The sequence below is a fragment of the Danio rerio genome, chromosome 22 (assembly GCF_052040795.2).
Source record: "Danio rerio strain M-AB ecotype USA chromosome 22, GRCz13ab, whole genome shotgun sequence".
Lineage (NCBI taxonomy): Eukaryota > Metazoa > Chordata > Actinopteri > Cypriniformes > Danionidae > Danio > Danio rerio.
Genome location: NC_141042.1, coordinates 19,178,062 through 19,199,496, shown reverse-complemented (window position 1 = coordinate 19,199,496; position 21,435 = coordinate 19,178,062). Strand labels below are relative to the sequence as shown.

Genomic DNA, 21,435 nt, shown 5'->3' with positions numbered 1-21,435 from the left:
AATGGTAAATTATGTACATTAACGAGGGTCCGGGCTCATCCAAACACGCCAGCACAAAAAAAAAGCGAAAGGCCACTCCTCTGAATGAGAAGGTATGCAGCTCTGAATTGATTAGGTAATGTGTTGTTTTTGCATGTGTGCACGAATGCATGCATGCGTATATAAGAGAACACTTTGTCCTCATTATTTTGCTTGTCACTTGCTCTATGTATTTTGCCAAAGGCTGCGAGTTTACTTCAAGAAACACATTTCATATTTTGGCACCTCATGGAGCGGTGTGTGATCAGTTTTTCTATGCGGTAATTACAGAATTGACAGCTAGTCGACCTTTTTTTATTTATTTGCAACATACTCAGACGAATGTATTCTAAACAAATATATGACTCTGGATTTAGGGTTTGAATTTATCGGAAATGTATCAGGGCGGTTTGGACTCGACACTTGTTAGTTAAAATGAATAACAAACAACCGTCCTAACCTCTTACCCTTACGGTCTGGTTTGTTTAAAAGAATTCACAAACATTTACATGCGTCATCGTGCTTCTTGGGCAGGGTGTTCGTTTTAGCCTCGGATCGTCAGGCACGTGGATGGTTTTAGCAACACGTTTGCCTGAGGGTTCATTCTCCCCCTTTATTGAGAAAACTGTTAGGAAGAACAGGGTGTGGATGGAAAGAAAAGGAAGAAACCCCTTCAAAGATGTATATTTAAGATGTTCTCTTCACTTGCAGTGGTGTACTTATGTTTATTCTGTCATGTGCTGCCAGTGTTGCATCATTTTGTGTAATGTTGCATAATATTTCTGACGTGTTTTAATTGTAATTTTTTAAAGCTGCAGTCTAAAGCCAAAACTTACTTAATTTGAGTAGTTTTATGATACTTTTAAAATAAATGTTTCATGTTCAGTTCGTAAAATCAACAAAAATATAGGCGGAAAGAGCTACATGAGTTTTTAGATTGGTGCTGGATGCATATTACTAGTTTTATTTTGCTCATTTTATCTACTAAAAATAAGTTAAAATTATTGGGGCAGTTTTAAAATGTAAAACAATTAAATAATGTTAGGTTCAAGAATATTATGGTGCTATTTTGGTTTTTTCATTTTATAATATAAGAGTTTATGTATTTTGTTGATAAGAATTGTGTGTGCATTGCCATACAAACTTATGTTTTGTTATTTTGGTGCATAAAGTTAAATTAAGTGGAAATGTAATAGCAATTTTCTGAAAAAATATTTTGGGGGGTTATATTTGCATCTAACGTGAATGTAGTTTGTATCTTTAATTTTAAAGTTTTATTTAAATAATAGTTAACATTTTTGTATTTTGTTGTCTTTCTATTTGTTGAATATCTAAACACTTTAACGTTTCTATTTTCATAAAATGTATAACACTTTTATTATTATTTTTGATTTTCTTTAATTGTAGAATGTATTGTATATACATGTGTAGTTGGAATCATAATTTATTAGCCCCTCTTTGACTTTATTTATTTTTTTAAATATTTACCAAACGATGTTTAACAAAGCAAGGAAACTTTCACAGAATGTCTGATCATATTTTTTCTTTTGAATAAATTCTTATATGTTTTTATTTGGCTAGAATAAAAGCAGTTTTTAATTTTAAAAAAATAAATAAATTTTAAGGTCAAAATTATTAGCTCCTTTAAGCTATATATTTTTGGATAGTCTACAGAACAAACCATCGTTATACAAGAACTTGCCTTTTTACCCTATCCTGTCTAGTTAACCTAATTAACCTAGTTAGGCCTTTAAATAATATCTAGCAAAATATTACTGTTATCATGGCAAAGATAAAATAAATCAGTAATTAGAGATGAGTTATTAAAACTATTATGTTTAGAAATGTGTTGAAAAAAAAACTGCTCTCCGTTAAACAGAAATTGGGGAAAAAAATAAACAGGGAGGCTAATAATTCTGACTTCAACTGTATATACACTACCTGACAAAAGTCTTGTCGTTGATCCCAGTTGTGAAAGCAACAAATAATAACTTGACTTCTAGTTGATTATTCGGAAAAGTGGTAGAAGGTTAAATCTTCAGATAAATCATCTGTTGAACTGCATCCCAATCATCACAGATACTGCAGAAGATCTAACCCGCATGAACCCAAGATTTTTACAGCATATTGCATTACAAACCACAGGAGAGGGCACATTTTCCAGCAGGATAGCGCTCCTTCTCATACTTCAGCCTCTACATTAAAGTTCCTGAAAGAAAAGGTCAAGGTGCTCAAGAATGGCCAGCCCAGTCACCAGTAATAAACGTTATTGAGTAAGATGAAGAAGGAGGCATTGAAGATGAATCCAAAGAATCTTGATGAACTCTGGGAGTCCTGCAAGAACACTTTCTTTCCCATTCCAAGTGACCTTATTAAAAAGGTATTTGAGTAATTGCAGAGATGTATGGATGCAGTCGTCCAAGATCATGGGAGTCATACACAATATTTTTTTTTCCATTACACCATGACTTTATATTCAATACTGTACATTATATTCTACACTGTTACGTGACAAGACTTTTGTCTAAGCACAGTCAGACCTTAGTGTTCTGATTAGATAATAAAAATCAAAGCATGACCCTAATTTATTTTGGTAAAATAAGCATAATAAAGGCCTTTGCCTTTCATATGATCCACTTCTGATACCAAATGATCAACTACAAGTCAAGCTATTATTTGTTGTTCCTAAAACTTGGATAGGCGACAAGACTTTTGTCAGGTAGTGTATATATTAGCAGTTTTATTACATTTTTAAAAAATAAATTATTTTTATTGTGGTATTTTGTTGCTTTTTTTCACAAGTGTAAGTATATGTGTAAAAAAAAAAAAAAAGTAATTAATGTAACGGTCCCACTTTATATTAAGTGGCCTTAACTAATATGTACTTACACAGGAGTTAATAGTTTGTTACAATGTACTTGTTTTGTAAATACATGTATTTATTGTGTACTTATGCTTGATTAAATACCTGTATGTAATTACATCTGTAATTAACTTCTGTAGTTACATTTGTAAATACACTGTTGACCATCCCTTACACTTTAACCCACCCTTAAACCTACGCATACCACTAAACCTGTCCATAACCCAACCTCTTTCCCAACTCAATAGCACCACAAGACTTCTCAAATACATTATGAACACAGTAAGTACATTGTATTAATTTTTTGATGCAAGTACATAGTAGTTAAGGACACTTAATATAAAGTAGGACCAATGTAACTAAATCATCATCAATTTCCAATCTAGTCCAGACCTCACAGCAACAGCAAAACTAAACTAACCCAGGCGACAAGGCTTTTCCAGTGAATCTTGTTGACCTTCTTACTGCTTCTTATCCTAGTTGAAAAAAAAAACCCACAGGCAAACCATCATTCTAAGCACAGCAGATACGGGTCTTTTCAGTAGAGACATTTCCACCCTTTATGTTTGACCTATGAGCGGACCGTTTCGAGAACGCACAGCGGCTGAAGTATGGTGGCAACCTCTCCGTCTCCTGCCACGTGAGTGATGCCCTTGCGTTGCTGGAATCAATTTGGTGAAGCACTCGGAGGCTTCTGCTGTGTCAGTGTGTGGGGGAGCCAGAGAAAGACGTATTGACATGCTCTCTCGATAGTTCGCACATAATCCCGCCTGCCGTCAAAAGTGCTGATCACTGCGACATCTGACGGCACCACTACTTGACCCTCGCCATTTGTCATTAGCATGGGTTGCTAGGAGTAGTTGCTGGGCAGAGTTTCCAGGCAGCTTATTAGCTTCTTGTTTTGTTTAGCAGGTCATTATGCTAAAAACTGGCCACTTTGGACTAGTACAACAAATGCAGTGTTTATGTAAAGGCGAAATCTTATTGTTTGTGATATACTTTCAAAAATTCATACCACGATATTAATAAAACCTACACAGGGTTTCCTTGAGGTCTTAAAAAGTCTCAAAATGTATTTAATTCACCAAATATTACCTCGTCGGTCTTAAATTTCCTTTGTTTATGTAAAGCTACCGAATCGATCAAACACACATCCTTTCACCTACAAAACATCTTAATAAAATCTTCAGCAAAACTTTTATTTGTGACAAATTTTTGGTTCATATCACATATTAAAGTGAATTTTATATAAAATCAAAGGTGTACACGACAGTTTTGGACTTGCTGCATCTCAGACACCAGTATTTTAACAATTCATAAAACATTAATCACTTTCTGGCCATCAGATATTAGGCATGGATATGAATATATTGTGATCGCTATTTTTAAAAGTATTACATCGCTTTGTAAATGTTTGTTGAGAAAGCCAACATACTGTTATACTACTCTGTCCCCGAAACCAAACGTATCTCTTCCTAGGGCATTTATGCTACGCCTAAAGCCTTAATTTGGTCAAAATGTGCCCTCTGCATTCAAGATTGTTGCTATATCTCCTCATGCCAATATAACTTGTAATTTTTAATAAAAAAATTAAATATTCCATTTTAATAATCTGGGATTGTAGCCCCAAATTTGTCCAAAAGCTGTGTTTTGCATTAGATTTTGTTGCTATACCTTTTCAGGTTTATCAGACTTATTGTTTTCCAATAAATAGCTTTTAAACATTATTTTCCGCAAAATATAGCAAGCCATAAACTCCATGACTTAAACTCCATATTTTTTACTGATATGGCAAGCCGTTTTTTCATGTATCCCTTTCACACTTATTAAGCGTTATATTTTCAATGTAATACATAATGTACAAGTCCAGTTTTTGACTGTCATGGAGACTGTCATATGGACATTGGGGTTGATTTATATCACTCAAATTAGCAAGAGGCTTGGATATATCATGATTAAGCTGTCAATTGTCCCATAGCAATAAAACAGGCTAACCTAGCATCTATTTAAAAACAACAATATCTCTACATTAAAACATCGTTGGGACTTGGGTATTGGCTTGTTTGACTCATCCTAGCAAAAATGGGACTCCCTGTGTATTATGTATTGTAACAATGATAAGCCAAGTGCTAATAATGATTAGATACATGCTATTCATGATTATCTAAGTGCAATAGCATATGCTAGAAATGCCTACTAAGTATTAGCATTTGGTCAAACATATACACAAGCGTTGCCATTTAGCAAGTGCTTAGCAACCACCTAGCCATGCGGTAAACATTTTAGCAATGGACTAGCAACCACTTAGCAACCGTTGCGCTTCCTGCCAACTGACATTCCCAGTCCCAGCACAGACATGTTGGCTTTCTCAAGCCAACATCAATGTTCGTCAGCAATTTTAGGTTCTAGTTACCATTTGATGAGTCTCCCTATTCAGTTTGATAGAGCACTTGAACCCGTCACTTTTAACAAGCAGATTTTAAAATGTTTAAAATGTATACAATTTTTCAAATGTAATAAAATAAAACGAACTGAAGTAAAGTTTCCCTTTTGCTTTAATTCTGAAATATGCTAGCCATTTCTGATTGAAAATGGTTTCCTACACCAAATTTTCCCCCCTTATTTATAGCAAAAAATCACTGCAGTCAAATTAAACGTGTGTATCTTCTACACTGGATTATGGGGTGGTCCGGCTGTCACTGTGGTTTCTCGTAAGTGCCATTGTCGGCGCTTGCGGTCTCATGGGTACTGATATTTCTGGCTGTTAAAGTTTCTGTGGACCGTGACTGTGTCTGTGGCTTTTCAGAGTCCCAGTTGTATGGCTGGACCGAAACCCAAGAGAAATCTACTGTAGTCTTGAAGAAGACGGAGAGAATGCCATGCAATTAGCTTCCGGATCACTACACTATAAATACATAGCATGCATTAAGTGTCCTGTTAACAACATCAACTTAATATTTTTAGCTCAAGGAAATACTCTATCATCATTGCGTGCCTTTGAGCAAGAATCTTTACACAAATTGATCCGAGGGGACTGCCCATGCAATTAGCATAATATGAGTTGCTTAGGATATAAAGCGTCTGCTAAATGACAAGTAAGCACCTAAGGGTTATTACTTGTATAAAAAGAAGCGATGAGTGCACTCAGGGAACTCTGTGCATGGTTCATACCGAGAAAATTACCCAGGCTGAAGGCTTTTTTTTTATACATGTCACTGTCTCGTAGCATACAGTTAATGACAAGTTAGCATGCTATTGTTTGCTAATATAGGCTTATAGATGTAAACACAATAGTTTCCATGTCAGATTTAAAATTGGCTCACATGTAAGATGGTTACAGGGATTCTCATGCTTTTTTTCTAGCTAAGTTAACAACAAGCTTACCAGGTAGTTATGCTAACCCACTAGGGTGACTACATTTCTGTGGAATATGGGACAAACATAGACTATTATAAAAAAAAAACTTGTTCTAAAGACTGATACATTTTATACAAAACATTAGACATCAGCACTAACAAGTATGTGTGTGTATATGTATACTTGTTAATATATATATATATATATATATTATATATTATTATATATCTGGATAATTCTGTAGGGGAGTGTATCATCTATAAATAAATACACAAATGACAAGCAGAAAACAATAGAGCATTCATTCATTCATTTTCCACTGCTTTTCTGGGGCCAGGTCGCGGGGGCAGCAGTTTTAAGAGAGAACCGCAGACATCCCTCTACCCAGACACTCCCTCCAGCTCCTCCAGGGGGATCCCGAGGCGTTCCCAGGCCAGCCTAGAGACATAGTCCCTCCAGTGTTTCCTGGGTCTTCCCCAAGGCCTCTTCCTGGTGGGAAATGGTTGGAACACCTCCCTTGTTAGGTGTCGAGAAGGCATCTGAAGCAGATGCCCGAGCCACCTCAGCTGAGTTATCTCAATGCGGAGGAGCAGCAGCTCTACTCCGAGCTCCTCCCAGGTGACAGAGCTCCTCACCTATAAGGGTGCGCCCTGCCACCCTGCGAAGGAAACTCATTTTGGCTGCTTGTATCTGAGATCTTGTCCTTTCGGTCATGACCCAAAGCTCATGATGATAAGCGAGAGTGAGAGTCACAGTAAAGTTAACAGCAACATTATAAACTGTAAAAATGTTTAATTTCACACAATTGGTGTGTGTTGGGACAACAAGAAGGAATTAAGTTAGCTTATTAGTTTTTACAAATTTAAGTAGATTGAACATAAAACAATTAACAGTTTTCCTCAAAAAATACCAAGAATTGTGTTTAAGTTTTTCTAAATTACTTTTTAATTATTTTTTTTTTAACAAATAGCAAATCATCACCTTAAAAGGTTCTATCTTAATAAGGTTCTATCTGAAATTTTTGTCAAAATTGAGTAATTGAAATATTCTTATTAAATGACAACTTATTTACATTATGGGATGTTTTTTTAAAAGTTGTTTACATTTTAAGACAATTTATTTAAAAAGAAAAATGATACACATATACTGTTTGCTATGGAATGCAAAAACTTTAAAGTTCATTATCTCGAAATCATTCTGAACGCAGATAGAACCTTTTAATTCCAAGGAACACGCAATGTCATTTTTTGTGTATGCACCAAACATAGCTTGCTTAAGGGAGAATTGTGCTTACATTTTTTAAACAACCACCCTCAACCTTTAATATTAAATTTTTTTTATAGGTTGATGTGGATTTTAAGTGTTTAAGTGTACAGTTTGACTGTATTGTTAGCATTACATGTTACCAGTTGAGCTAGCATGGGGGTGTTCAAACTTTCATCTTTAAAGCTAAACATCCGCTTGCATGCCATGCGCATACCTCATTACTGCCATGATTAGGATGTCAAGATGCAATGTTTTATTTATCAGGTACAGCACTGATATAGGCAACTACACAGACATCTTTATGGGCCAACTAGCATAAAAGTGCAGAAGTGGGTCAACCCCGCTGTGTCTGGAGAGAGAGATCTAGAGCTCGCACGCACATTTAACAGAATCTTTTTCAAAGCAACTGTCCAACTTTTGCGAAAGTTGCAGGAGTGCACTTTTGTGGCATTATGAGGTCCTTTGAACAGTGTTTATCTGTTCGTTTTTCTCCCCACTCCTAATGAAATTTCCCGTCTGAGTTTAAGCCCCCTCGGGACAAGCACATGCGACAGATCCCACATTGTTCATTGTTGTTGTGCTCTTCTTATTGTATTTAAAGAAAAAAACTTTGAAAAACTAGAAACTTCAGCGCGGTGTGGGCTGCAGAGAAAGAGAATGACAAAGATTGCATGCTGGCAGCCTTTGATCTCCTGTCTTGGGAGAGTTTTTTAAGGGGGTGGCACCGCTGTTTTTTTAGAGACTCTGGAGAGAGAGAGAGACTTGCGACCATCCTTAAGGACCTCACCGAGTCTTGTATACAGGCGAAGTGTGGGTTGTTTATTTGCTGTGTCTGCTGCCCACCTCGCGGGCCACTGGGGAAAAGTTTCCATCTTTTCCTTGTGCCCCGAGGCCACTTGCGGTTCTGTGGGACACCGCATGGTTAGGCTGCAGAGGAGAAGAACTTGGATATCCCAGAGGCATTTTTCTCTCACTCTCTCGTTCTCCCAAAACTGATGGAAAGAGACCATTCTGAGCCTCTCCCTCAACAAACAAACATTCTCTTAATGTTGGAGATGTGCTTTTAAAATCATAGGCCAGCCAGTTAAAATAATAACTGTTTGTTCGCTGGTTATACACCCCTGCTTTTCTTCTGATTTTGCTGCTTGTTTAACCTTCCTTTAATATTCGAGGGAAAGGCGCAGTAGGGTTGTCACGAACTGTTATCGAGCACATACTGCTTTGTTTTGAAAAGCTCAATACTGAAATAAATATGAAACAAAAACAATGGTATGTTTCCTTTGAATACTCTTGTTTAATTTGATTATCGATTTAAGTTCCAGTTACTTCAGGAAAACAGTTACTGTGAAAAGAGGAAAGAAACAAATGATGAACAAAACAAATAAAACAAATGGAGACAGAAGGTTTGGCACAATCTACATTGTAAAATCAGTATAAAAATCAAGATTAATTGAATTGAAGTTTCATTCATTCATTTTCATCTGCTTTTCTGGGGCCGGGTCACTGGGGCAGCAGTCTCAGGAAAGAACCCCAGACTTCCTTCTCCCCAAACACATCCTCCAGCTCCTCCGGGGCATCCCAAGGCATTCCCAGACCAGCCGAGAGACATAATCCCTCCAGCATGTCCTAGGACTTTCCCGAGGCCTCCTCCTGGTGGGCACCCTAGGGAAGCGTCCAGGAGGCATCCGAAACAAATGCCCAAGCCACCTCAGCTGACATCTCTTGATGTAGAGGAGCATCAGCTCGACTCCAAACTCCTCCCGAGTGACAGAGCTTCTCACCCTATCTATTAGGGTGCACCCTGTAAAGGAAACTTATTTTGTCTGCTTCAAGATCTTGTCCTTTTGATCATGACCCAAAGCTCATGACCATAGGTGAGAGTAGGAACGTAGATTGACCTGACTTAAATTGTAGGTTTTTCCAGGTAAATTTCAGTAATTTAGAGAAACAAAAAAATAAAAATCATCATGTTTCAATCAGCATTTGGTAAAATACTAATAATTGATTCAAATTACTTTTCTTGTCCAACCTTTCCATCCAAAGGGACTTTTTAAATCTGCTTAGGCCATCATGATTAGCATAAATTATGCTATCCACCTGGGGATACTTATTCTGAGGACTCTAGAGATTGTGCTGCACCACTGATGTAATCAGTAATTCAGCTCCTGTGAAGAGATGATGCCAACCATAGGAGACTTCTAGAGTTCCCCTTCGGGGGGAACTTCAGCACTATAAGTGGATTTGATTTGTAAAATCCACGCATTGGGAGGTTCGGTTCAGAAGCTACTCGTCTGAAAGAGTATTGAACGGGCCAATTAAGAATGAATTGGCAGCGCAAGCCTGCGCAGGTGAGCGGCATAAGCAATCAACTGAGTATATAAGCTCACCTGGCGCCAGCAGACGCTATCCTTTTCGCTTCAGAGACTTTCTGATCGAGTCGATGAGGGTTCCTCCTGCTGTGACCAGCGATTCTGAGCGAACGAGAGCATTCTCCCGGTCCAGAGTGTGTACACGCAGTGGCAGACGGTCGAGCTGGGTTTCTCCCTTGCCTGGCATTCTTTGGGTCCGGTCCTCCAGAGCGGTGCGTATAAAGTTGCAAACTTCACAGAAAGAGCAACACAGTCGTGCAGCACGTCCTTATCAGGACGGCGCTCCGACTGTGCGTTTCTGGATGCGGTGGTTTCCTGTCCTCGGATGATGGGCGCGGGCACTGCGTTACATGTCTGGGGGTCCAGCATGTTAATGCGCTGCTCGCGGGCAGTTCATGTCGTCATTGCGATGCCATGACTGTTGGGTTTCAGCGAGAGATATTCCGTCGCCCACGGGCCCGCGGACCTCCCGCTCCTCTAAGCGCTCCATCCAAGCTTCGGGCGGGGGAAGCGATCCGTCTAACAGATGGTAGCCCTTACGCCCGATGACACCGGAGACCAGATGTCCACCGCGGCATCGGAGGGTGGGCTTTCATTGTCCGATGATGATCCAGACCCGCTCGCCCCCTTCGGGCTGGTGAGCGCTGTCACTACGGATCCTGAAACGGACATGTTAGCCGTGCTTTCCCGGGCTGCTTCGGCCGTGGGTTGGAGATGGTTTATCCCCCAGCTCCGCGGCCGGACCAACTAGAGGGGCGTTCCCTTCTTCCCGGAGGTGCACAGTAGGCTCACGCGGTCTTGTAAAGCACTTTTTTCTGCTCGTGCTGCGTGTTCCTCCACCCTAACCACTCTTGACGGTGAAACAGCCAGGGGGTATGTGGCGATTCCTCAGGTTGAGTGCGCGATGGCGGTAAATCCGCGCGGCGCCTCTTCTTGGCGGGGTCCGCCTCGTCTCCCATCCAAAGCCTGTAAGTTATCTACCTCCCTCGGAGCTAGAGCTTACATAGCTGCGGGCCAGGCTGCTTCCGCCTTGCATGCGATAGCCACCTACCAGCGCTACCAAGCGCAGGCGCTGGCCGAGCTGCACGAGGGTGGGTCCAACCCAGGCTTACGAGCTTCGCACCGCCGCCGACTTAGCTCTTCGGACTACTGAGTCCGCTGCGTGTGCGTTGGGGAGGACGATGTCCACATTAGTGGTCCAGGAGCGCCACCCCTGGCTGATATGCGCAAAGTCGACAAAGTCCGCTTTCTTGACTTCCCCATATCCCCAGCCAGGTTCGGCGACACTGTCTGTGAATTCACCCAGGAATTCAAGGCGGTGAGAGAGTAGTTGGTGGGTGATGTCTTATCGGCGGTCCGTAGCCCGCTCCGCCCGCCGTGCCATTCATACCTGCTCCTCGCCGAAGGCGCCCGCCTACGAGAGCTGCTCCGCCCCCGCACACGCCTCAGGCGAAGCGAGCGCGTCGGGCACCTCGGAAGCAGGCAGCCCCCCTGCCCAGAACGCCGCTAAGTCCGGCAACGGACCGCGAAGCGCCCCTGGGACAGGCCATCTGGAGAAGAGGGAACTTGCTCTTTCCCCGCTGGAGGGCGGGGCCCCATTTCCAACGGCACTTTTTACTGCCATGAAAACATTATGAAAGGGCACTTTTCACTTCCCCAGATGTGACAGCCCGAAATCTGCCGGTCTGGGACGCTATGCTTTCTAGCTTGCAGATTCGGTGCGTTTCGCCAGTGGCTCACGAGCGCTGGGAGGACGGTCTCCTTTCTCCCACCCCTCGAGCCTCCCCTCCGGAGCTCGGGTTTGGAGTGAGAGCAAATATCTCACCTCCAGCTTTTCCGTGGGACCCGCGAGCTTCCCGGATCAGCACACCCACTCCGCGCTGCCCCACTGCTGGTACGTCAGCGATTGTAGCGATGAGTCCATTAGCGAGAGCTCTGCCTGCCTGGTTAGCGCGGGCCAGCTCTTCGCGGTGGCTCATACGCACAATCAGACTCGGCTATGCGATTCAGTTCGCGAAACGGCCCCCCAAGTCACGGGTGTGTATTCACCAGGGTCAGCCCCCTGTCCGCCCCTGTCTTGCGAGAGGAGATTGCTGTCCTCCTGGCGAAGGATGCAATCGAGCCGCTCCCTCCAGCCGAGATGGAGAGTGGGTTTTACAGCCCACGCTTCATCGTGCCCAAAAAGAGCGGTGGGTCACGGCCAATCCTAGATCTGCGCGTTTTGAACCGCTGCCTGCACAAGCTGCCGTTCAGAATGCTCACGCAGAAGCGCATCCTCCGGTGCGTTCGTCCTCTGGGTTGGTCTGCAGCATTAGACCTGATGGACGCGTATTTCCATGTCTCCACTCTTCCTCGCCACCGACAGTTTCTGCGGTTTGCGTTTAAAGGTCGAGCTTGGCAATACAAAGCCCTCCCCTTCGGGCTCTCTCTGTCTCCGCGGGTCCTCACCAAGCCCGCGGAGGGTGCCTCAGCGCCCCTTCGGCTCGCGGGCATCTGCATACTCAATTTCTTTACGACTGGCTGATTTTTGCCCTCTCTCGGAGCAGTTGATTATGCACAGAGACAAAGTGCTCTGGCACTTCCACCTGTGGGGGTTTCAGGTCAACCGAGAAAAGAGCAAACTCGCCCCCGTGCAGAGGATCTCTTCTCTCGGGCTGGAGCTGGACTCGGTCACCATGGCAGCGCGCCTCTCCGGAGAGCGCGCTCAGCTGATGCTGTACTGTCTGAGAGAGCTCGACAGTAAAATAGTGGTCCCACTGAAACTATTTCAGAGGCTCCTGGGGCATATGGCATCCGCAGCCGCTTCATGCCGCTCGGATTATTCTATATGAGACCACTTCAGCACTGGCTTCACGATCGAGTCCCCAGACGCGCATGGCACGCGCGCCCACACCGAGTCTCTGTTACTGCGCTGTGTCGCCGCGCCCTCAGCCCTTGGAGCGACCCCTCGTTCCTACAGGCCTGGGTGTCTCTAGAACAGGCGTCCAGTCTTGTTGTCGTTTCAGCAGACACTTCCAACACGGGCTGGGGGGCTGTGCGTTGCGGGCATGCGGCTGCGGACCTGTGGAAAGGTACCCAGTTGCATTGGCATATCGCCTGGAGCTGTTGGCAGTGTTCCTCGCTCTCCACCGTTTTTTTCCGGTGCTGGAGCGGCAACACGTGCTGGTCAGGACGGACAGTACGGCGGCGGTGGCGTATATCAGCCGTATAGGGGGTATGCGCTCTCGCCGCATGTCTCAGCTCGCCCGCCGTCTGCTCCTCTGGAGTCATCCGCGGCTGAAATCGCTGCACACCATTCATATTAAGGCAAGCTCAACCGTGCAGCCGATGCGCTCTCACGGCAGCCTTGCGTCCTGAAGAATGGAGACTCCACCCCGAGTCTGTTCAGCTGATATGGGCGCGATTCGGGGAAGCCCAGATCGATCTGTTGCTTCCCCCGAGATCGCTCATTGCTAGTTGTTCTTTCCCTGACCGAGTGCTCTCGGCACGGATGCACTGGCTTACAGCTGGCCTCGGGGCACGCGCAAATACGCGTTTCCCCCAGTGAGCCTGCTCGCGCAGTTACTGTGCAAGGTCAGGAAGAGGACGAGGAACAGGTTGCTGGTTGCGCCCCTCTGGCTCAACCGGACCTGGATGTCAGAGCTCTCCCTCGCGATAGCCCTCCCCTGGCAGTCCCTTCGAGAGAGCACCTACTCTCTCAGGGACAGGGCACCACCTGGCACCCTCGCCGATCTTTGAAGAGATTTTAGACGCGAGGAAGACTTAGGTAACCTCCGATTGCGGTGGCTAATACCGTCACTCGGGCTAGAGCCCCCTCCCCGAGCGTGCCTATGCCCTGACGTGGAGTCTATTCACTGAATGGTGTGTCTCTCGCTGAGAAGACCCCCGTAATTTGCCAGATCAGCGTTGTGCTTTCTTTACGCCGAGAGAAGCTGGAGAGCAGGCTGTCGCCCTCCACACTCAAGGTTACGTGGCTGCCATCTCCGCTCTCATAACGCGGTGGCTGGCAGCACCGTGGGAACGCATAACCTCATCATCCGGTTCCTCAGGGGCGTTAAGCGAATTAATCCATCCCGCCCCCTCTCATGCCCTCTTAGGATCTCGCCCTCGCTACACAAGCCGCGTCAGATCCCTTCGATCCTCGACTCAGTATCTTTCTGTCCCTGAAGACAGCTCTGCTGGTCGCGTTGATATCGATTAGAGGGTCGGGGACCCGGAGGCATTTTTCGGTCAGTGACTCGTGCCTGTAATTGGGCTGGCTTCTCTCACGTCCTGAGACCCCGCCCGCGATATGTGCCCAAGGTTCCTACCACTCCGTTTTAATACGAGGTAGTGAGCCTGCAAGCGCTGCCCTCGGAGGAGGCAGACCCAGCCCTTCTTTATTGTCCAGTTCGCGTTTTGCGTATTATCCGGACCGCACTCAGAGTTTAGATCATCTGAGCAGCTCTTCGTCTGTTATAACGGTCGGCAGCAGGGAAGTGCCGTACCGAAATAAGTTCCCACTAGATTGTGGATGCCTTTCTTTCACTATCAGAGCCGAGATAAGCCGCGTCCCCCGAGAGCGCGTGCGCATCCTCTCGAGCGCGCGCACGCGGCGCCCCTCTAACAGACTTCTGTAGAGCTGCGGGCTGGGTGACACCCAACACATTTGCAAGGTTTTACAATCTGCGAGTGGAGCCGGTTTCCTCAAGGGTATTAGGTAACCCTTGGTGATTGAGGAAACAATTCGGTAGGGTGTTGAAACACGCTTGCTGCGCCATTTTCCCTAACACGGAGATACGTGCGCCTTTTTATCTGTCAGTAAAGTTCCCCGTCAGGTGAGCCCTGCAGATTCCTCCGTGGCCCCCAGCACTGACTCAGCGGAGGAGTCACTTGCTGGCCCACTACGTTGTAGGTCTGCCCGCTGGTCAGCCCGCGTTTTGGGTAAAGGTGCCTGCTATGCGTGATCCCCACTAGGCGATCCCATATGCTTATTCCGCCACGGTTAAGTCCCCCCCCTGGGCGGACCCGTGTCTTCCCTCCCCGCTAACCACTCTTTTGCTATGCGTACTCCCCCTTTTTAGGGCTAGTCCATATGTAAATTCTGCCATCTATCCCCCCTTGGGTAACGGATGGCCTCCGCAGCGTCCTCCCTATCGGGATTGCACGCTTCCCAACGTACTGTCGTATTTTCCTAGAATTATCTAGATGCTCACGACTTCCCAAAAAATATATCTAAATCCGTAAAACTTCTGTTGAAGTAGGATAAATTAGGGCCAGGGACACGTTGGAGGACCGCGCCCCCCATGATGCGGGTGCGTCACGCTTGCTTGACTATCTCCTCATCGGGGGTGTTGGTAAGGTGCAGTCATTATGGCGCTTTCAATGGGCTCCCAATGCGTGGATTTTACAAATCAAATCCACTTATAGTGCTGAAGTTCCCCCCGAAGGGGAACGTTCGAGGTTACTAAAGTAACCCTTCGTTCCCCGAGGAGGGGAACGGAAGCACTATACTCCGTCGCCATAATGACTGTCCCTTAGCTGTTGAAAGTCTCTTCAGCTTAAAAAGGATAGCGTCTGCTGGCGCCAGGTGAGCTTATATACTCAGTTGATTGCTTATGCCGCTCACCTGCGCAGGCTTGCGCTGCCAATTCATTCTTAATTGGCCCGTTCAATACTCTTTCAGACGAGTAGCTTCTGAACCGAACCTCCCAATGCGTGGATTTTACAAATCAAATCCACTTATAGTGCTTCCGTTCCCCTCCTCGGGGAACGAAGGGTTACTTTAGTAACCTCGAACGTTCTCCATAACCCTGGACCACTTCGTATCCTGAGCAGATGCTGTGGCAGTCATGGAGGAGTGGAGAGACTGAATCCTGAAAGACCCAGTGAGAGATGAGTCTCTGCATTGATCTTGTGGGCCAGCCTGAACACAACTCGGTGCCTTACTTACACCTGCAGCTTCTCCAAAATGGACGTCCAGATTTTTGCAGCCCCTGGTGCCTAAACTGCAGCTCTGCATAAAAAGGTAGACCAAGGGAGAAATTGTCATGGCAAGTTGAGCCTGGTTTCTCTCAAGGTTTTTTCCTTCATTTTCGTCAATCGGTGAAGTTTGTACTTTACCACTGTCACCACTGGCTTGCTTGGTTTGGGACATGTCGAGCTGCGCATCAATGGATTTGCTCTTCAGTGTTTGTACTTCCAGCAGTAAACACCACACTGAACTGCACTAAATTGATCTTCTACTCTGAAAACTGGACTGACACAGTCTCAATTTCAATTGTCTCGAACTTCTATGTTCTAATTAAATTAAATTGAAAGAACTTCAAAAAAGGCAACAGTAATGCATAGCTTAATGTTTAATTATTTTTTTATTGTAAAGAGCTTACTAAAGCTATTGAAATTAATCTAATACATTTCTGAAAGGTAATTTATCTTTTGGTAAAATGGACCAAAAATACTGATGACTCATCCTGCACTTAGGGGCATATCCAATTGTATTTGATCAGAAGCTCTTGAGATTAATAAATGTGCATGGCATAAGAAATTGCAAACAGGATGTCATGGGTTGTAACTGAGAAAAACAATTTGCTATTAAAAACAAAAACAAAAAACCTTTCAATATATCACACCCAAACTACTGAAACTATGCTTTCAACAGGAAACATGACAAAATTGGAAATAAAAGTGCGCTCCATGCGACACCATGGGGGTTTTAATACTTCAACCAAGAATAGTAAGTGCTATTCACAGAACTCGCTAGATGACCAGGAGGACGGAGAATAGGCAGCGTGATGAGGTGTTAGGTAGAGGAGGATTGAGGAGGTGGTGTGGCCCTTGAAGACGCAGACATGGAGGCGGGTTGTCACTTTGGCATCTGCGGGGGTGAGATAGGGACTTGGCCAAACCGCAGGGGGTGAAGCTGGCCAAATCTGTACTTCTCAAATGCGGACACACAAGCTGTGACAGCCTTTTACCTCCAGTCTTTATAATTTGACGCCCTTTGCTAGCGCCTTCCAACTGCATCTGATAAATATAAAGGACTCGACTGATAAATGACTGAGGCTAAATACAGCAATCAATCTTCACACTCCATAGTATCTCTTGGACAAACCTCTGACCCTCTGGTCCACTCAGGCCCTTTAGCATAATCCATCCCTCATGTTTACGAGCCACTTTCCTGCAGTCCAGTTTACTGCAGCTCCTGGTTTCACTCAAACGGGCCTGCTTCTCATTTCTTATGAGATATCCTGTCCTTTATTAACTTCTGGAAGCTATCCAACAGCCTGAGAGTCTGGATGTGATAACATTGCTTTCTGAAACGTATGAACTAAATTACTTAATCAAGTTTTTATTACTCAGACTTGCTTCAGTTTCCTATTATTGGTATTTCAGAGACCATTCACCCAAAAAATGACATTTCTGTCGTCATTTACTAACTGGAGAGTCTTGTTTTATTCTGAACAATGTTTCAGATGCTTTATTATGAAAGTCGTGCCGCATCAGTAGTCAACATTTGAAGTGGATCAAAAGTCCTATGACAGAAATGGATGTTGTTCAAGAGTTTTTGGACAGTTTTGAAGGAAGGTTTTGATACACTTCAAATGTTGACTACTGTTCATGGTAACATAAACCTCATCCAATGTCAAACCACATTGATTTGGACAAATGGAGAGGATTTTACACCTCTTACAGTATCTATCTATCTATCTATCTATCTATCTATCTATCTATCTATCTATCTATCTATCTATCTATCTATCTATCTATCTATCTATCTATCTCTCTCTCTCTCTCTCTCTCTCTCTCTCTCTCTCTCTCTCTCGGGATTGTGGGTAGTGGGAGGAGTACAGGGGTTTTTGGAACACGCTTTTGAGAGTTTGTTTCACTAACTTACTAATTATTACATATATATATATTTTTTTGTAATTTCGTTTTTTCTAAGAGTTTATAGCATAGTCTAAAATCACTTCATAGTTGCTGTGCTTTTTTTGCCGACCGAGGTCGGTAAACTCCGACAATGGGGTCAAGCGAGGACTTCTCGCTTTTGACGCTCAAACATGGATTTAAATGTATGGCCGATGATTCCATATCTGTGGAGGATGTGTTGGTTGCAGTCAGCGAAAAGGTTGGTGGACAAAACATTAAATCAGCTTCTAGAATGAATAAAGCAGTTGTTGTTTTTCTCGCTGAAGTCAGAATAGTTGATGATCTCATTGAAAGTGGTATCACAATCAATGATACTTTCGTACCGCTAATGCCGCTTTCGAGCCCAGCGAAAAAGATTGTACTATCAAATGTTCCTCCGTTCATTAAGAATGAAGTCATTCAAGAAGTACTCGAAAGATACGGAAAGTTAACAGCACCGATCAAAATGATCCCGTTAGGCTTGAAAAACCCAAATATCAAGCACGTTATGTCTTTTCGAAGGTACACGTACATGATATTGAACGCACAACAGGATCCGCTTAATCTGGCCGTAAAACTTACTAACGAAGGCAAAGATTACACAATCTTTATCACGTCAGATCACATGCGGTGCTTTCTGTGCGGGGAACAGAATCATGTCAGGCAAAAATGCCCCAATAAACAAAATGATAGACCATCTCAATCACAATTATCTGACCAGATCGTTAACCAAGTAAACGAGCACTCTGAGGAAGTTCAAACACCACCTGTAGATCAAACTAATATAAACAGTAATGTTGAAAATGCTGATATGTCTGATCGACAAACTGGTGGTGAAGAAGAACTTATACAAACAAAAAAAGATGATACATCATCAGAACAAGAACAAGAGAGGAAGGAAAATAATGAGGATGATGATGATAATGACGACGAGGTAGTGGAAGAAAACCTCATTCAAATGTCTGCTATGAGTTCAGAATGTGTTTATTCTGATAATGACTCCGAAAATGATCTGGAGAGTCTAGAAAGTTTGTCAGATGAAGAAAATACTGACAGAATAGGAATATCCTCTTCAAAACTGTACACAGTGAAGCAAATAAGTGATTTTCTTGACAGCACCAAGGGAGCTCGCAAACCACAGATCGAAGCTTTTTTTCCAGATTTGAAGCGTTTTTTTGCGTCTTGCAAAATGGCAATGGAAAAAGCAACTTTTGAAGAATTGAGTAGACAAAAACGATACCGCCTTAAGAAAATTATGACTAAAGTGAAAAGTATGACAAAAATAAGCAAATTTGATTAAATAGCACAAAGGAAACTTAAAGTATTCAGCTAAGGTTTCTTTTGTAGAATGCACTATGACATCCCTAAATTTTGGAACTTTAAATATTAATGGATGTCGTAGTGTAGAAAAAAGTATTTCAATGATTGATTTTATAAGTATGAAAAAAATGAATGTAATTTTTCTGCAAGAAACACACACAGATATGGAAAATCAGGCTCAATGGCTAAAAGAGTGGAGTGGTAAAGTTTTCTTTAGTCATGGAACTAATGTTAGTGCCGGAGTAGCCATTCTTATTTCTGCAGACTTGCAATTTCAAGATCATAAAGTAACAGAAATTATACCTGGCAGATTGCAAATGTTAGATATAAAGATATATGATTTAAGTTTTTCGTTAATTAATGTTTATGCTCCAAATGATGGCTCAGGAAGAGTGACTTTTTTTAAAAAGTTGCAAGATGTTATTTCAGATATTCCAAACAATAGAATAATTTTTATAGCCGGTGATTTTAATTGTACTCTCGACTACACTATGGATAGAAACCATGTTGAGCCTCATTTATTATCAGCAAAGACTCTCAAAACCGTAGTCCTGTATCATAAATTAGTCGATCTTTGGAGAGAAACTTTTCCAAATGATAAACAATATACATGGTTAAAAATAAATAATAATGTTATTTCCGGTGCACGACTTGATAGAATATATGTCCAAATGGAAAATAGAAATAGATTTTTTAATAGTCACATTTTACCTACATGTTTCTCTGATCATTATTTTGTTGCAGTAACTATGTCTATAACACAAAGTACAGTCCAGAACAATTATTGGCGATTTAATAATAGGCTATTGCAAGACACTTCTTTTAAACAATTTTTTAAGATTTTTTGGAAAGAGTGGAGAGAGAGACAATCACAGTATAAAAATTTGAGTCAATGGTGGGACATTGGCAAAGCGCAGATTCAGATTTTCTGCCAACAATACACAAGAAATCGAAACGCTGATATGAAAGATAAAGTCAATTTCCTAGAACAACAAATACTTAAGTTGAGCAGCTCTTTTGGTCCAGACGAAGATGGCAAGACTGCAAATATACTTAAAAAGTACAATCTAATCCTAAAAAACTTATATGAAGAAAGGAGTCATAATACATCTGTACGAGGAAAATTCTTACATCTAAATAGTATGGACTCATCAACAACTTTCTTTTTCTCTCTGGAAAAGAAAATCTCAGAAAGAAAAGATATAAAGCATCTTAAAATAACAAATGGAAAAGAAATACATGAAAAAAAGGAAATAAATCTCCAAGTTCTACGTTTTTATGAAGACTTGTACACTGTACAACCTTGTAACCCTGAAGCAGTTGATCAGTTATTAAAAGGACTTCCACAACTTGGAGAAGATGATAAAGCTGAACTGGAAAAAAATCTGTCCCTCCAGGAATTAGACAAAGCTGTTCAACAACAATCTCCAGGAAAAGCACCAGGGTTAGATGGACTGACATCCGAGTTTTACAAAGCCTTCTGGCCCATTATTAGACAAGATTTGTATGCTGTGTTACTTGAGTGTTTTAAGTTGGGAACTTTGCCTCTCAGTTGTAGAAGAGCAATGGTAACTCTTTTACCCAAGAAAGGAGATCTTGGTTTATTAAAAAACTGGCGGCCAATCTCACTGCTTGGGACGGATTATAAAATATTCTCCAAAGTGTTGACAAATCGTCTTAAGAACTCTTTAACATCAATTATTCACAAAGATCAATCATATTGCCTTCCAAAACGATCAATTTTTGACAATCTTTTTCTTGTACGAGATATGTTATATTTAACTGAACTGCACAAACTGGATCTTGGCCTAGTATGTCTGGACCAAGAAAAAGCCTTCGACAAAGTGGACCACAAATACTTATTTACAGCACTGGAGAGGTTTGGCTTTGGAAAACAGATTATCTCATGGATAAGTCTTTTGTATAAAGATGTCTACAGCATGTTGAAAATCAATGGAACTTTGACAAGACCCTTTCCAGTACAGAGAGGAGTAAGACAAGGCTGTAGTTTATCTGGTCTGTTGTATGCAATCTCTATTGAACCATTATTGAAAATGATGAGAGAGAAGTTACAAGGCCTAACTTTTCCATCCTTGAACCCTCTGTCTACACCAACAGTGAAATTGACAGCCTATGCTGACGACATTACAGTGATAATCAGATCAGAAGAGGACGTCACAAATTTACTGTCTTGTCTTAACTTATTTCAAAACGCATCTTCTGCACAAGTTAATTGGGGAAAGACTAATACCCTGTTACTTGGCTCTTGGATAGATCGCAATCCACCAAAGCTTCCACATCAATGTCTTTGGAATAAAGAAGGGGTCAAAATACTCGGACTGTTTTTTGGTACTG

The 21,435-nt window shown here is 42.7% G+C and overlaps 1 long non-coding RNA gene across 8 annotated transcripts in view; it reads left to right on the top strand.

Annotated features, from left to right (window-relative positions):
- The window catches only part of LOC147831552 (uncharacterized), a 138,616-nt gene that overhangs the window by 35,918 nt on the left and 81,263 nt on the right, over positions 1-21,435 (top strand). For 2 of the 8 annotated variants that reach the window (XR_015521894.1, XR_015521896.1), the window contains one exon: positions 6,576-8,759. The exons of the other annotated variants lie outside the window; for them this stretch is intronic. This is a non-coding gene — a long non-coding RNA (uncharacterized LOC147831552). Of the gene's footprint in view, positions 1-6,575; positions 8,760-21,435 lie in introns of those variants that run through there. 8 annotated transcript variants of the gene reach the window in all.